Consider the following 15,985-nt stretch of genomic DNA (forward strand, 5'->3'; position numbering starts at 1 on the left):
ATGAGGTGGCCAAAGTACTGGAGCTTCAGCTTTAGCTTCATTCCTTCCAAGGAAATCCCAGGGCTGATCTCCTTGAGAATGGACTGGTTGGATCTCCTTGCAGTCCAAGGGACTCTCAAGAGTCTTCTCCAATACCACAGTTCAAAAGCATCAATTCTTCGGCTCTCAGCTTTCTTCACAGTCCAACTCTCACATCCATACGTGACCACTGATAAAACCATAGCCTTGACTAGAGGGACCTTTGTTGGCAAAGTAATATCTCTACTCTTCAACATGCTCTCTAGTTTGGTCATAACTTTCCTTCCAAGGAATAAGCATCTTTTAATTTCATGGCTGCAGTCACCATCTGCAGTGATTTGAGAGCCCCCCAAAATAAAGTCTGACACTGTTTCCACTGTTTCCCCATCTATTTCTCATGAAGTGATGGGACCAGATGCCATGATCTTAGTTTTCTGAATGTGGAGCTTTAAGCCTACTTTTCACTCTCCTCTTTCACTTTCATCAAGAGGCTTTTAGTTCCTCTTCACTTTGTGCCATAGGGGTGGTGTCATCTGCATATCTGAGGTTATTGATATTTCTCCCAGCAATCTTGATTCCAGCTTGTGCTTCTTCCAGCCCAGCGTTTCTCATGATGTACTCTGCATAGAAATTAAATAAGCAGGGTGACAATATACAGCCTTGACGTACTCTTTTTCCTATTTGGAACCAGTTTGATGTTCCATGTCCAGTTCTAACTGTTGCTTCCTGACCTGCATACAAATTTCTCAAGAGGCAGGTCAGGTGGTCTGGTATTCCCGTCTCTTTTAGAATTTTCCACAATTTATTTTGATCCACACAGTCAAAGACTTCAGCATAGTCAATAAAGCAGAAATAGATGTTTTTCTGGAACTCTCTTGCTTTTTCCATGATCCATTGGATATTGGCAGTTTGATCTCTGGTTCCTCTGCCTTTTCTAAAACCAGCTTGAACATCAGGAAGTTCACGGTTCACGTATTGCTGAAGCCTGGCTTGGAGAATTTTGAGCATTACTTTAATAGTGTGTGAGATGAGTGCAATTGTGGGGTAGTTTGAGCATTCTTTGGCATTCCCTTTCTTTGGGATTGCAATGAAAACTGACCTTTTCAAGTCCTGTGGCCACTACTGAGATTTCCAAATTTGCTGGCATATTGAGTGCAGCACTTTCACAGCATCATCTTTCAGGATTTGAAACAGCTCCACTGGAATTCCATCACCTCCACTAGCTTTGCTCGTAGTGATGCTTTCTAAGGCCCACTTGACTTCACATTCCAGGATGTCTGGCTCTAAATGAATGATCACACCATCGTGATTATCTGGGTCATGAAGATCTTTTTTGTACAGTTCTTCTGTGTATTCTTGCCACCTCTTCTTAATATCTTCTGCTTCTGTTAGGTCCATACCATTTCTGTCCTTTGTCGAGCCCATCTTTGCATTAAATGTTCCCTTGGTATCTCTAATTTTCTTGAAGAGATCTCTACTCTTTCCCGTTCTGTTGTTTTTCCTCTACTTCTTTGCACTGATCGCTGAAGAAGGCTTTCTTATCTCTTCTTGCTATTCTTTGCAACTCTGCATTGAGATGCTTATATCTTTCCTTTTCTCCTTTCCTTTTCATTTCTCTTCCTTTCACAACTATTTGTAAGGCCTCCCCAGACAGCCATTTTGCTTTTTTGCATTTCTTTTCCATGAGAATGGTCCTGATCCTTGTCTCCGGTACAATGTCACGAACCTCCGTCCATAGTTCATCATGCACTCTCTCTATCAGATCTAGTCCCTTAAATCTATTTCTCACTTCCACTGTATAATCATAAGGGATTTGATTTAGGTCATACATGAATGGTCTAGTGGTTTTCCCTACTTTCTTCAATTTAAGTCTGAATTTGTCAATAAGGAGTTCATGATCTGAGTCACAGTCAGCTCCTGGTCTCATTTTTGTTGACTGAGTAGAGCTTCTCCATCTTTGGCTGCAAAGAATTTAATCAATCTGATTTTGGTGTTGACCATCTGGTGATATCCATGTGTAGAGTCTTCTCTTGTGTTTTTGGAAGAGGGTGTTTGCTATGACCAGTGCATTTTCTTTCTCCACAGGGGGGCAGTAAGGGTTAATGACATAACTGATAATCATTTTTGGGAGAAAGGAGGAAAATGCTATGTATGTGCTTATTGCATATTGATAACTAAAAGGAAAAATATAGGCCCATAAACAAAAAGCTTGTATAAACTTTAATACTTTCAATGTTTTGAATTCATAGACAAATTCAATTTATATGCTGTACCAAGGAAGGTAAGAAAAGAAAAAAAATAATAATAATAACACCTCAGCTTTAGAAACACCAATGTTCCCAAGGTCACATGAATGCTAGGAAGACAGCCTTACCACTTTTTTTCAATATTGCTCAGTCTTATCCATTAGTCACTAACTTCTGGGTCTCACTTTTTTAGAAATGTGTATAAGCAGTTTACTATAAAAACTGAAATGCAGAACCACATATTTTGAAAAAGGGATTGAAAATAGAAAACTCATTTAGACTAACCAAAGAGCTCTCTAAATTCCATTTTGCTCTACTGGAAACACAAGGATTATTATGAGTTGCTACTTTTTATTAGTTACAAAATTGGAAGTCATTACTGCAAGGTCCTAGTACCAACTGCAGAGCATCTAAGAAATCTGAACATTTTCCCCAGGGACCAACTAAGTTCCTAGTTTATTGCCCCAACCCTTGGTTCAATGCAGTTTGAGGTATCTACAACAATTTACTCCTTAGAATTTCTTTTCAGTTTCGGCAGATTTACTAATCAAGCTCCAGGGAGCAGCAGAGCGGCAGCAAGTGATTCTCAAAGAGGGCCATGTGGGAGGGTAGACAGTCAACCCCCACATTCTTCACTCAGAGCTGGCTGAGAAGGTTTAGGTGTATCTAAGTGGGGGGGAAATTCAATTTTAATTTTATATTTGGGGAAAATACTTCTACTTTTAAAATAAGACTAGAGAAGGTAAGACTCTGGAAAAACTAAATGTATAGATTTTAGAAGTTTGAGAAGCATTAACAAATACTGAACATCATTTATTTATTTATATTTTTGACTGTGCAGGGTCTTCGTTGTGGACTTTCTCATGAGGGCTTTCTCTAGTTGTGGTGAGCAGACGCTACTCTCTAGCTATGGTTTGAGGGCTTATTGTGGTGACTTCTCTTCTTACAGAGCCTAGGCTCTAGAGCCTGTGAGCCTGTGAGTTTCAGTAGTTGCAACATGCGGGCTCAGTAGTTGTGGTGCAGGGGCATAGTTGCCCCACAGCATGTGGAATCTTCCCAGAACAGGGATCAAACCTATGTGCACACTTGTAGGCAGTTTCATTGAACCACTACCGAAACCCCAACAGTGAACATTATTGTCAAAGAAAGAAGGTTTTAAAAGAACTGGTCATTTAGCCAGAATCTTAAGAAAACTTTCTTGTTAGAAGAGGTGACAGAGCAATGAGGAAATCTCCAGTACCCGGCGTTCCAGTTTCCTCTGCTCCCACGCCTGTCTGCTCACAGCAAGCTGTGAATTTGGAAGGCAGAACTGCAACTTGATTAGCTTCAATCAAGGCCAAGTTCAGCTGAAATCATGGCACTGTGCTTCAAAACCAAAACACAGAAACATAACCCTTGCCAAGTGGTGATTCCAAAAGGTTGAGGGTTTTAAATATGCCTAAAGGTGACTGGGAAAGTAAAGATGACAAAATCAGGAGAGAGGGAGGGAGGGACAGACAGAGAAAGAGAAACAAAGAGAGGCAGAGAGAGAAGAGGTGGGAGTGGGGAGAGCTGTGTGCAAGAGAACAATCAAGCTCTAGAAGAGAGGGAGAGAAAATTAAAAATTTGTATTGAATTTTACATTTATGAAGAAACAGAATCTCTAACAATAGATCATCATACAATTAAGTGTATAGTAATCAATAAAAAATACTGTTCACGATAATGCAAAGAACTTTAGCACTTTAAGGTAACAAGTCTACAGCTGCCAGAAACTAGAATTACAAACACTGTTCAAAAGCATGTATTATTTGGAGACAAGCAGCAGAGCAGACACACACACATTTTCATGCTCTAACCACAGCAATTTCTCTGAACTACTAGAGAAACACAGTCTTTGGAGAACAAACAGGGACTCTATGCACATACACCATGGAGGAAAACACTCTAAGAGTCACTTCTAAAAGGAAAACCCTCATATCTTTTGGGATTCTCATGACCTTTCTTTGCAGGCTATGTGGTATAGCTAGGTCACTGTACAGTGATGCCTGTTGGGGATGACTTATTTAGGTTAAAATATGCTCCATTAAAAATCACCCATAGGTGGGTAAAGTTACTTACTATCAGTTCAGTTCAGTTGCTCAGTCGTGTCCGACTCTTTGCAACCTCATGAATCGCAGCACACCAGGCCTCCCTGTCCATCACCAACTCCCGGAGTTCACTCAGACTCACGTCCATAGAATCAGTGATGCCATCCAGCCATCTCATCCTCTGTCGTTCCCTTCTCGTCCTGCCCCCAATCCCTCCCAGCATCAGAGTCTTCTCAGATGAGTCAACTCTTCGCATGAAGTGGCCAAAGTATGGAGTTTCAGCTTTAGCATCAGTCCTTCCAAAGAAATCCCAGGGCTGATCTCCTTCAGAATGGATTGGTTGGATCCCCTTGCAGTCCAAGGGACTCTCAAGAGTCTTCTCCAACACCACTGTTCAAAACCATCAATTCTTTCGTGCTCAGCCTTCTTCACAGTCCAACTCTCACATCCATACATGACCACAGGAAAAACCATAGCTTTGATTAGACGGACCTGAGTCAACAAAGTAATGTCTCTGCTTTTGAATATGCCATAACTTTCCTTCCAAGGAGTAAGCGTCTTTTAATTTCATGGCTGCAATCACCATCTGCAGTGATTTTGGAGCCCCCTGAAATAAAGTCTGACACTGTTTCCACTGTTTCCCCATCTATTTCCCATGAAGTGATGGGATGCCATGATCTTAGTTTTCTGAATGTTGAGTTTTAAGCCAACTTTTTCACTCTCCTCTTTCACTTTCATGAAGAGGCTTTTTAGTTCCTCTTCACTTTCTGCCATAAGAGTGGTGTCATCTGCATATTTGAGGTTAGTGATATTTCTCCCGGCAATCTTGACTCCAGCTTGTGTTTCTTCCAGTCCAACGTTTCTCATGATGTACTCTGCAAGGAAGTTAAATAAGCAGGGTGACAATATACAGCCTTGACGTACTCCTTTCCCAATTTGGAACCAGTCTGTTGTTCCATGTCCAGTTCTAATTGTTGTTTCCTAACCTGCATACAGATTTCTCAAGAGGCAGGTCAGGTGGTCTGGTATTCCCATCTCTTTCAGAATTTTCCACAGTTTATTGTGATCCACACAGTCAGAGGCTTTGGCATAGTCAATAAAGCAGAAATAGATGTTTTTCTGGAACTCTCTTGCTTTTTCCATGATCCATTGGATGTTGGCAGTTTGATCTCTGGTTCCTCTGCCTTGTCTAAAACCAGCTTGAACATCAGGAAGTTCACGGTTCATGTATTGCTGAAGCCTGGCTTGGAGAATTTTGAGCATTACTGTACTAGCATGTGAGATGGTTGCAATTGTGCGGTAGTTTGAGCATTCTTTGGTATTGCCTTTCTTTGGGATTGGAATGAAAACTGACCTTTTTCAGTCCTGTGGCCACTGCTGAGATTTCCAAATTTGCTGGTGTATTGAGTGCAGCACTTTCACAGCATCATCTTTCAGGATTTGAAACAGCTCCACTGGAATTCCATCACCTCCACTAGCTTTGCTCGTAGTGATGCTTTCTAAGGCCCACTTGACTTCACATTCCAGGATGTCTGGCTCTAGATGAATGATCACACCATCGTGATTATCTGGGTCATGAAGATCTTTTTTGTACAGTTCTTCTGTGTATTCTTGCCACCTCTTCTTAGTTATTCAGAAATGTCGCCTGGAAGACTCAGGTGAATCAAAGTCTGATTTACAAAGTTATTTTTGAGATCTACAAGTTTGTATTTTAAAGGCCCCCTGGAACATAAGCTAATTTCCACAAAACTTGCAAGGAAGGTATTCTTGGGAATTTTTTTTAACACATAGATTTTTTTAAGTCATTTCTAATTTGCTGTCATTTACATGCAAATAGCTGATGCTAAAGCTGAAACTCCAATACTTTGACCATTTCATGCGAAGAGTTGACTCATTGGAAAAGACCCTGATACTGGGAGGGATTGAGGGCAGGAGGAAAGGGGGACAACAGAGAATGAGATGGCTGGATGGCATCACTGACTCGATGCAGATGAGTTTGGGTGAACTCCGGTAGTTGGTGATGGACAGGGAGGCCTGGCGTGCTGTGATTCATAGGGTCGCAAAGAGTCAGACACGACTGAGTGACTGAACAAACTGAACTGATCATGCAAATAAGTGCTGCCACACAATATCAAGGGTGCTGCATCTTCTGAAAGAAGGCTAATAGTGCCCTCCGAAACTTTTTTCATTAGTTTACTTAGCACACACTTTCTTCAGAAAAAGTAAAAATGTTGTGGCCTTGCCATCGTCGAATTATTTCATCTTCTATTTTTTTACTTTAATATTTATTTTTTTTAATTTTTATTTTTACTTTATTTTACTTTACAATACTGTATTGGTTTTGCCATACATTAACATGAATCCACCACGGGTGTACATGCATTCCCAAACTTGAACCCCCCCCCCCCACCTCCCTCCCCATAACATCTCTCTGGGTCATCCCCGTGCACCAGCCCCAAGCATCCTGTATCCTGCATCAGACATAGACTGGCGATTTGTTTCTTACATGATAGTATACACATTTCAATGCCATTCTCCCAAATCATCCCACCCTCTCCCTCTCCTACAGAGTCTAAAAGTCCACTCTACACATCTGTGTCTCTTTTACTGTCTCACATACAGGATTATCATTACCATCTTTCTAAATTCCATATATATGTGTTAGTATACTGTACTGGTGTTTTTCTTTCTGGCTTACTTCACTCTGTATAATCGGCTCCAGTTTCATCCATCTCATTAGAACTGATTCAAATGTATTCTTTTTAATGGCTGAGTAATGCTCCATTGTGTATATGTACCACAGCTTTCTTATCCATTCATCTGCTGATGGACATCTAGGTTGTTTCCATGTCCTGGCTATTATAAACAGTGCTGCGATGAACATTGGGGTACACTTGTCTCTTTCAATTCTTGTTTCCTCAGTGTGTATGCCCAGCAGTGGGATTGCTGGGTCATAAGGCAGTTCTATTTGCAATTTTTTAAGGAATCTCCACACTGTTCTCCATAGTGGCTGTACTTTCATCTTCTTAAACACTAGATTTCTTTAAGGAGATATTACTGGTATCCTCTTTATTACCTTTATCACACAAGAATGGTAGTTGTGTCATGTCTATAAACCTGGTGGAAAGCAGTCCAAATGGCAGTTCCTTACAATTTGATTAGCTATTTCTAGAATATTCATTGAAACATTAAACAAGATTTGGGAAAACTTTGAGGGCTTAGTTTGCTAATGTATATTTGCCCTTCTTCAGGGGATCTTCCAACCCAGGGATCGAACCCAGGTCTCCCACATTGCAGGCAGATTCTTTATCAGCTGAGCCACAAGGGAAGTCTTAATGAATATTTATCTGATTCTTTCTCCACATAAGCACTGTATTGGGAGATGGTGTAGACAAAGGTAAGAATCCAAAACGTTCTTTGGAAGCGATGAGAACAAAGTAGAGCTCAGTAAGGCTGGAGGGGGAACAGGAACCACCCAGCAAAGCACAAGCTTGAGCAACTCCCCCCACATACATTTACATAAGCTGTAATCATTTCATTATTAACGTAAAGAGGATAAATGGGAGCAAACGGAGAAAGACAAAATGTGGCATAAAATGGAAGGCATGTGGGAAAAAGCATGGTTAGCTGTAATCTGAGGAAAAGGCAATGGCAACCCAGTCAGCACTCTTGCCTGGAAAATCCCATGGACGGAGGCTGCAGTCCATGGGGTCGCTAAGAGTCGGACACGACTGAGCGTCTTCACTTTCACTTTTCAGTTTCATGCATTGGAGAAGGAAATGGCAACCCACTCCAGTGTTCTTGCCTGGAGAATCCCAGGGACGGGAGACCTGGTGGGCTGCCCTATGGGGTCGCACATAGTCGGACACGACTGAAGCGGCTTAGCAGCAGCAGCAGCAACAGCCGCAGCTGTAATCTGAATGGCACACTGGAACAAAAGCTGAGCTGAGGGAAACCTTTCATACTCTCCACTCCTCATTTTTATTTCATTTACTTACTTATCATTATTTTTAAGCATTTATTTATTTACTTGACTGTTGTCGGGTCTTAGTTGCAATGTGCAGGCTCTCTAGCTGTGTCCTGCTGGTTACAGAGCACTGAGTTCGTTTGTTGTGTTCCACGGAGATTAGTTGCCTCTGCGGCATGTGGGGTATTCGTTCGCTGACCAAGGATCGAACCATGTCCCTGCACTGGAAGCCAGATTCCTTTTTTTTTTTTTTTTTAAGAGCTTTTTATTGAATGTGTTACTAAAGAGCTTTAGTCAAAAAGACCAAAGCCCATGTCATCATCAGACTCTTCAGATTCTTCTTTCTTTGCTTCCACATTTTTCTCCTCAGCTGGGGCAGCAGTGGTGGATAGGATAGGTCCATCAGCCCCTACAATGCAGATGAGGCTTCTGATGTTGACATAGGCCAAAGCTCTTGCAAACAAGCCTGGCAGAAAAGCTCAGCGTTTACACCAGCTGCTTTAATGAAGGTATTGATCTTATTCTCCATGACCATCACCTCATTGTTGTGCAGAATGAGGGCCGAGTAGATGCAGGCGAGCTCCAAGACCTGGACTATGGTGCGAGTGAGGGCTAGGTGAGGGCTGCCAGGTGCAGTGCTAGTCGCTAGTTGATGTGAGGACCTCGCCCCCAAATGATGGACGCTTCCTTGGAAGGACTGAAGACCTTAGCACCAGCGGAGGAAAGCTGAAAAGTGGATTTTTCTTTACCAGTCGGCCACCAGGGAAGTGCCAGTCCTCATTTTTAAGAGTCATATACTGGATCTTGGGGAGACAAGAGTCACAAGCTCACACCACAGCAGAAGGAGATCTTTATCTCTCACCATTCATCATCTCTGAGTGGAAACCCCATCCATCCTTCAAGGCTCAATTCAAAACCCATGCCTTCCTCCTTTCTCTTTCACCTCTGAATCTCCACAGATCACTGAACTCTGACTCTAGAAGAGCAACAGTTTTGTGTTGCTTGTCCTGGCGTCCTGTTGTTCTTTTCTCTTGTTCTGGGCTCTTTTCCCCTGAGGCCTGCTGGTGCTGGAGGAGAAAACCTTACATCTCCTTCAGGACACTACTGATGTTTGTGCAGACAGGAAGGCTGTTCTACATAGAGAGCTGTCTTGCTCCAGAAAAATAACGAAATGTGTCTTGGCCCCATCCCTTTTTCCTTCTTTTTAGTAAATGACCTTCATAAATGTCTCTCTGTTCCTATGAAGTTGGCCAGAAGCGTAAGGTTTTCCCTCAGAGGATCAAAAAAGGGAAAAAAATAAAATGAAATCCCGGAATGTACAGGAGACCAGAAGCCAGATGCATTCAGCGCTTCTCTGGTTTCCCCTCTGAGTGACAGGCAGTCGCAGACATGTCACGACTGCTTGTGTCACGGGGCCACAGCAGTCATGTGTAGTGACTGACAGGGAATTTAAAGGTAATAAAGGAGCATCTGTAATTTTTTTCCTATTATTATTATGCTAAAAAGAACTCATTATGAAATCATGTTTAAATAGAAGATGGCTTATACCCAAAGGAGGAATTAACAGCTCAAAAAACGAGATGTCTTCTCTTGTCACTGAGCCTTTGTGAATTTAGAAACCTTGACAAGTGAGTCACTGAAAAGTCCTAAGAGGTAACATTGTTAATCTGCCTCTTCTCCCGAGAAATTAGACATGAGAGACTAGAAATAAAAACTCAAGTCCACCACCTATTAAATTTCTGAAGAAACTAGTGGCAGAAGTGTAGGGTGAGGAAATTAGAGAAAGTGAGGTTCGGAGAAAGAACGAGTCCAAGACCAGCACTTTACAGGAACAGATCACCTTTAATGAGGGGAGAAGAGGCAGCAGTCAGATTAGTGAGCTGCTACACTAACCCAAGAAAAGAGGAAGTATATATGTGGAAATCTACTGTCTTAAGGGGGCCTGTTCTTCTCCAAGGTTGTTTGAATTAGTTATCTCTTGAACGGCTGGGGCAAGGAATTCTGGAGATCGGCCACAGGCTGGGACTGGCTGGGAGCTGGGCATAATCAACCTTAATGTCCATTTTTTTCTTCAAGTGAGAAAGTTATTTGTTTTGCATAGAATGGTAGGGAGGACCCCAAGGGGAGTTTTAACTCCAGGCTATTTTGAGCTGTGTAACTTTCCTTCAAGAAAAGTGACAGACAAAAATGAAAATAAAACAAATGAGCAGATCTGATTCCAAGAAATGGTGCTTTAGTTGCTGCAAAGCCCTGGAAAGCAAAGTTGGATTATCGCTTCCTTGAGGAAGAAGCTGTGGTCTGTTCACTGGTGAATTTCTTGTTTGCTAGGCAGCAGAGGGGAGGCGCTCAGTAGATGTCTAATGCGTCAGCGTCTTTGAGGCACACTTGGTCTAGGAAAGGCTAGGATATGCCTGTGTTCTCTCCCATAGCGAGCATTTCTGAGTCTCTGCCAATCTTTTCTGTTCTGGGCACTTCACAGAAAAGCAGATGCCCTCAGTCTTTTGTACTATCTATTCTAAGCCTGGGTCTCACAGTAATTTATTTCCCTTCTTTTTCTGCAGTGAAAAAGTGACAACTTCTCTGGCAAGCAATGTCTTCATTGCCACTAATGATGACAAATCAAAAGGTCAGCAAGGCCCCTGTTTTTCAGGCCTACTATTGGGTTGACAATTTGGATTTAGTTGGTAAATTGCCTATTTACCAATTATTTAGTTGGTAAATAGTCTAACTACCATTGGTTAGACTACTATTGGTTAGAAGTGATTCTCAAGTTTAAGGGTTTTATTCTCAAACCTTGGAGCATCGGAAGTCAGGAAGAACCCTCTGATCTGAATGCTTATTCCTCCTGTTCCTGTTATGGACCTCTGCCTTTCACACCAGTAGAGCCAGGCAGCTCTGTCTAGAGAGCCTATTGCTTTTTTAAAAATAAGGTATCCATGATCAGAAAATCAACATATTTTATTGTTAATAGTGATGATAGAGAATTTTCTCATCCTGTTATCTATCCATTCACCTGAGGTCACAAAGAACACGTCTTGAGATATTTAGCAGATTATGACAGGGCCTGTGTTTGAAGGAGGAAAAACCTTGCATTCAAAATAATTTTGTTTTCAAGCCTTCCAATCATTCATCTTACAGCTATGCTAACCCTCACTGAGTACTCTAGAGGATCTTTAAGTGATGATGCCCTGCACAGCCATGTGGGGCACAGCCCACCCATGTACGCTTGGTATTAATCTCACCACCTTCTGGATCCCTGGAAGCGGGTGTGTGGTGTGGGCGTGTTTCGTGTGTTTGACATCTATAAATACACTCAGAGCTGCTCGGAGCTGCTCACTGGTATTTCAGCACATTCACTATTCCCAGTTTTTACATATACCCACACCCTCATAAAAAGGAGTAAAGCAGGATTTTATTTTTACTGTGATGGCCATGACTCCAGATAAATTGCTACAAAACCAGATGTCACTTTTATTTTCTTTTTAAAAAATTAATTTATTTATTTTAAGTGGAGGCTAATTGCTTTACAATATTGTAGTGGTTTTTGCCATACATTCACATGAATCAGCCATGGGTGTACATGTGTTCCCCATCCTGAACCCCCCTCCACGTCCCTCCCCAAAGTTGCAGGATATAAAATTAACAAACAGACATCACTTTTAAATGTACCCCGTTTGTCTGTAGAACAATGAGACACATAAAGAACATTCGGCTCTCACTCTATTCCCTTCACCTTCCTTGGTGCTGGCTTCCATTTATGCCTCCACCTGCCTCTACAGTTGGGTTTGAGGTTTGTTCTTCTCTCAGTCTGTAACACTGCTTCCATTTTTTGGCTAAAGCTTTATTCTCTCCTTTTTCTCAGGTATCCCACTTGCAAGCCCTCTGGTCATTGCAGCCCAGACCTCCATCACAGTCACACTGACCTGGAGAGTGTTCCAGGCCCATCACCCCCTGGACGCACTGCCTGGTTTCTCCTCAATCTCTGGAGCTAGACTGGGTCCAGACTTTGGCCTTGCTTTCTGTATGGGGTATACAACACGTGTTGGCTTCAGTTTCCTCATTTGAAAAATGGATATATTAACAAGACATACCTCTTGGAGTTTTTAATAAAGACTGGTAGATCACTGTTCAGTTCAGTTCAGTTCAGTTCAGTTGCTCAGTCGTGTCCGACTCTTTGTGACCCCATGAATCACAGCATGCCAGGCCTCCCTGTCCATCACCAACTCCCAGAGTCCACCCAAACTCATGTCCATTGAGTTGGTAATGCCATCCAACCATCTCATCCTCTGCCATCCCCTCCTTCCTCCTGCCCTCAATCTTTCCCAGCATGAAGGTCTTTTCCAATGAGTCAGCTCTTTGCATCAGGTGGCCAAAGTATTGGAGTATCAGCTTCAGCATCAGTCCTTCCAATGAACACCCAGGACTGATTTCCTTTAGAATGGACTGGTTGGATCTCCTTGCAGTCCAAGGGACTCTCAAGAGTCTTCTCCAACACCGCAGTTCAAAAGCATCGATTCTTGGTGCTGGTACTGCCAAACCTAGTGAGTCATGCCTCCCTGAACTCATGCCTTTGTGAGATCCCCTATGATATTGATTTGGTTTCACCACGTGGCCTCTTTGGCCAAAGACAGAAGCAGAGGCTTGATCAGTGTGTGTACATTGTGTTTTTACACTCTCTCATTTGCTGCTTTCTTGAACTCAGCCACTGCTTGGAGAAGCCTGGGTAGACTTGCTGGTTGATGAGAGACAACTGTTCAGCTAACCCACCCCCATCCCACCTTCCCTTGGTCAACTACTAGACATGTGAATGAGGCTATTTGGAACTAGTCAGTCTGGCTAACTTGCCAAGTGATTGTAAACACATGAATGCTTCCAGGTGACCCTGTATGGAGCAGAGATGAATTTTACTGACTAAATCCAAATTGCTAACCCACAGAATCTTTAGCAATTAAGTGATGATTGAGTTATTCAGTTTTGGAGCAATTTCTTATGTAGTAATAGTTAGCTAATACAAAGATAAATGAGTTTTTCTATGGTACATAAAAGGTATTTAGAGAAGTGTGTGGGACAAGGTTTGTGCTTATGTCCGTAGTTAGCCATAATGGTGATCTTGGAGACTTGTGAATGTGCTTAGCCTTCTTATATTCCTGTGCCTTTGCACATGACTAAAACTTTCATGTCTGCATTCATTGACTGCCTACTTCCTCCTTGTCCCTTGAGCAGAGGGATATTAAGAATGTTTAATTGGTAGGATATGGGTAGCAAGCAATCGAATGTGAACCACTTGAATGTCAAGACTGTCTTTGAATCTCAGTTCAAACATCCTGCTGCCTGAGTTACTAGAGCACTTCATCAGATTCCCCTGTTTCTGCTGTCATGTTCCCCATCCAGTAGTTTGTTCTCAACAGAGTCATCTTTTAAAATGTAAATGATCCTTTAAAAAGATAAGTCAGATTATGTACCCCTCTCTCAAAACTGGGCAATGGTTCTTGGGTCTCTCCAAGTAAAATGTAAGGTCATTAAAATGTCTAAGCCCTCTGCTCTCGACCCTTACCTCCTGACATCCTCTCATCTGCCTGCTATGCTTACACTCTGCAGCAGCTACACTGGATGCCTTCTTCAAAGCTGCCTACATTAGGGACTCTGTTTCAGCAGTTCTTTATTCCTGGAACCACTGTCGCAAAGGAACTATGCTTGCCTCTCCCAAGTCTGCTCAAATCTTACTTTCTCAATGTAACCTAAGCTGAATCTCTTAATACTGCAACTTGCTCCTACGTATCAGGTTACACTCCCACTCACCCCTGTACCCTACCACCTTTCGTATCAGTCAGTGATCCACTAGTGGAGCAGAACCAGAAGGAGAAATATATCTAAGGAGCTGGCTTCTGCAACTGTGGGGGTTGGCTAGGCAAGTCTGAAATCCACAAGGCAGGCTGTCAGGAAGGGCAGGCTAAAACTTGCCCACATGAGCCAAAACTGCAATCCATTAGGGGAATTTCATGTTCTTAGGAACACCTCCGTTCTGCTCTCGTGGTCTTTCAGCTAATTCAATCAGCCCTACCCAGATTATCTAGGAAACCATATAACTAAGGACTATACACTAGCCAACTGTCCCATGATATTGACAAGCACACCTTCTAACACCATATATAACTTTCTAATTTTTATGTCAGTCGTCTGTCTTCTCTACTAAAAATAAATTCCATGAAGGTGAGAGGCCTTTGTTTTGCTTGCTGAAAGGTATTCATTCAATGAAATAACATCACACCCTTAGGAAGTCTTCTCTGACTACCTGCTGTCCATCCCTCCAGAGACACTCACATCCCCTAAATAAGGTGCGGTTTTTCTTCTCATTGATCTAAAGTTAGCTAAATCCATTCACTTCAATCAGACCAGTCTAACCTCCATATAAGATAAAGCACAAGAAATAACTAAATATCTTATGGTTTTATTTATTTAACTTCTCTCTTTGCTCACATTGGTTTCTTATTTTCTATCTATTCCTTTAGCTTTCTTCTACTTCCCTTCCCTACTCTGCTTTGACAAACTGGGAAAAAATACAAAGAAGGATTGTTACAGTTAAATGTACATACATAAAGAATCCCTTGGACTTCCCTGGTGGTACTGCTGCTGCTGCTGCTAAGTCACTTTAGTCGTATCCGACTCTGTGCGACCCCATAGACAGCAACCCATCAGGCTCCACCGCCCCTGGGATTCTCCAGGTAAGAACACTGGAGTGGGTTGCCATTTCCTTCTCCAATGCATGAAAGTGAAAAGTGAAAGTGAAGTCGCTCAGTCATGTCCAACTCTTAGCGACGCCATGGACTGGTGCCTACCAGGCTCCTCCGTCCATGGGATTTTCCAGACAAGAGTACTGGAGTGGGTTGCCATTGCCTTCTCCACCCTGGTGGTACAGTGGTTAAGAATTCACCTGCTAATGCAGGGGACATAGGTTCAGTCCTGGCCAGGGAAGATTTCACATGCTGTGGAGCAAGTAAGCCTGTGCGCCTCAACTACTGAACCAGTATGCTGCAACTACTGAAGCCCATGTTCCTAGAGCCTGTGCTCTGAAATAAGAGAAGCCACTGCAATGAGAAGCCCACGCACTGCAAGGAGAGAAAGTCCACATGCAGCAATGAAGATTCAGGGCAACCAAAAATAAGTAAATGAATAAATAATTTAGGAAAAACTAAAGAACCCTATGCACAAAACCAAAGGCAGTGTTGAGTTGTTAGACACTTTCACTTGCAGAAATAGTTAGCAGCATGCATCCATAGTTTTACCAGCACTTATTAAGCACCAAATATATCAGACATTGTATAAAATATTGAGACCACAGAGGGATAAGTCAAGGTATCTGCCTTCAAGTTGTTTACAGACTTGTTCAGAATGATGAAGCAATATCCTAGAGACTGAATCTAGCCCTTATTCATTATTAGTTCAACTTACACATTGTTCGTCTATGTGGTATTTGATATTTAAATTAGTTATTAACATTGGAAAATGAGAAGGTCTCACATAAAAATAAGAATTTGGGGCTTCCTTTGAAATATGAGAGGATATAGAAACATCGGCAATAGCTGCTCAGATCCAAGGAGGAACTCCTTGAGTGCTCCATCTTTAGTTCTCCATCTTTCCTACCATTGTTATTCTACATCAAGGGCAGATGCCAGGTTCTATTATCT

General features: G+C 42.2%; 1 pseudogene; it reads right to left on the reverse strand.

Annotated features, from left to right (window-relative positions):
- On the reverse strand, window positions 8,591–15,753 carry LOC102179405 (annotated as a pseudogene).

The sequence above is a fragment of the Capra hircus genome, chromosome 17 (assembly GCF_001704415.2).
Source record: "Capra hircus breed San Clemente chromosome 17, ASM170441v1, whole genome shotgun sequence".
In the NCBI taxonomy this organism is placed as follows: domain Eukaryota; kingdom Metazoa; phylum Chordata; class Mammalia; order Artiodactyla; family Bovidae; genus Capra; species Capra hircus.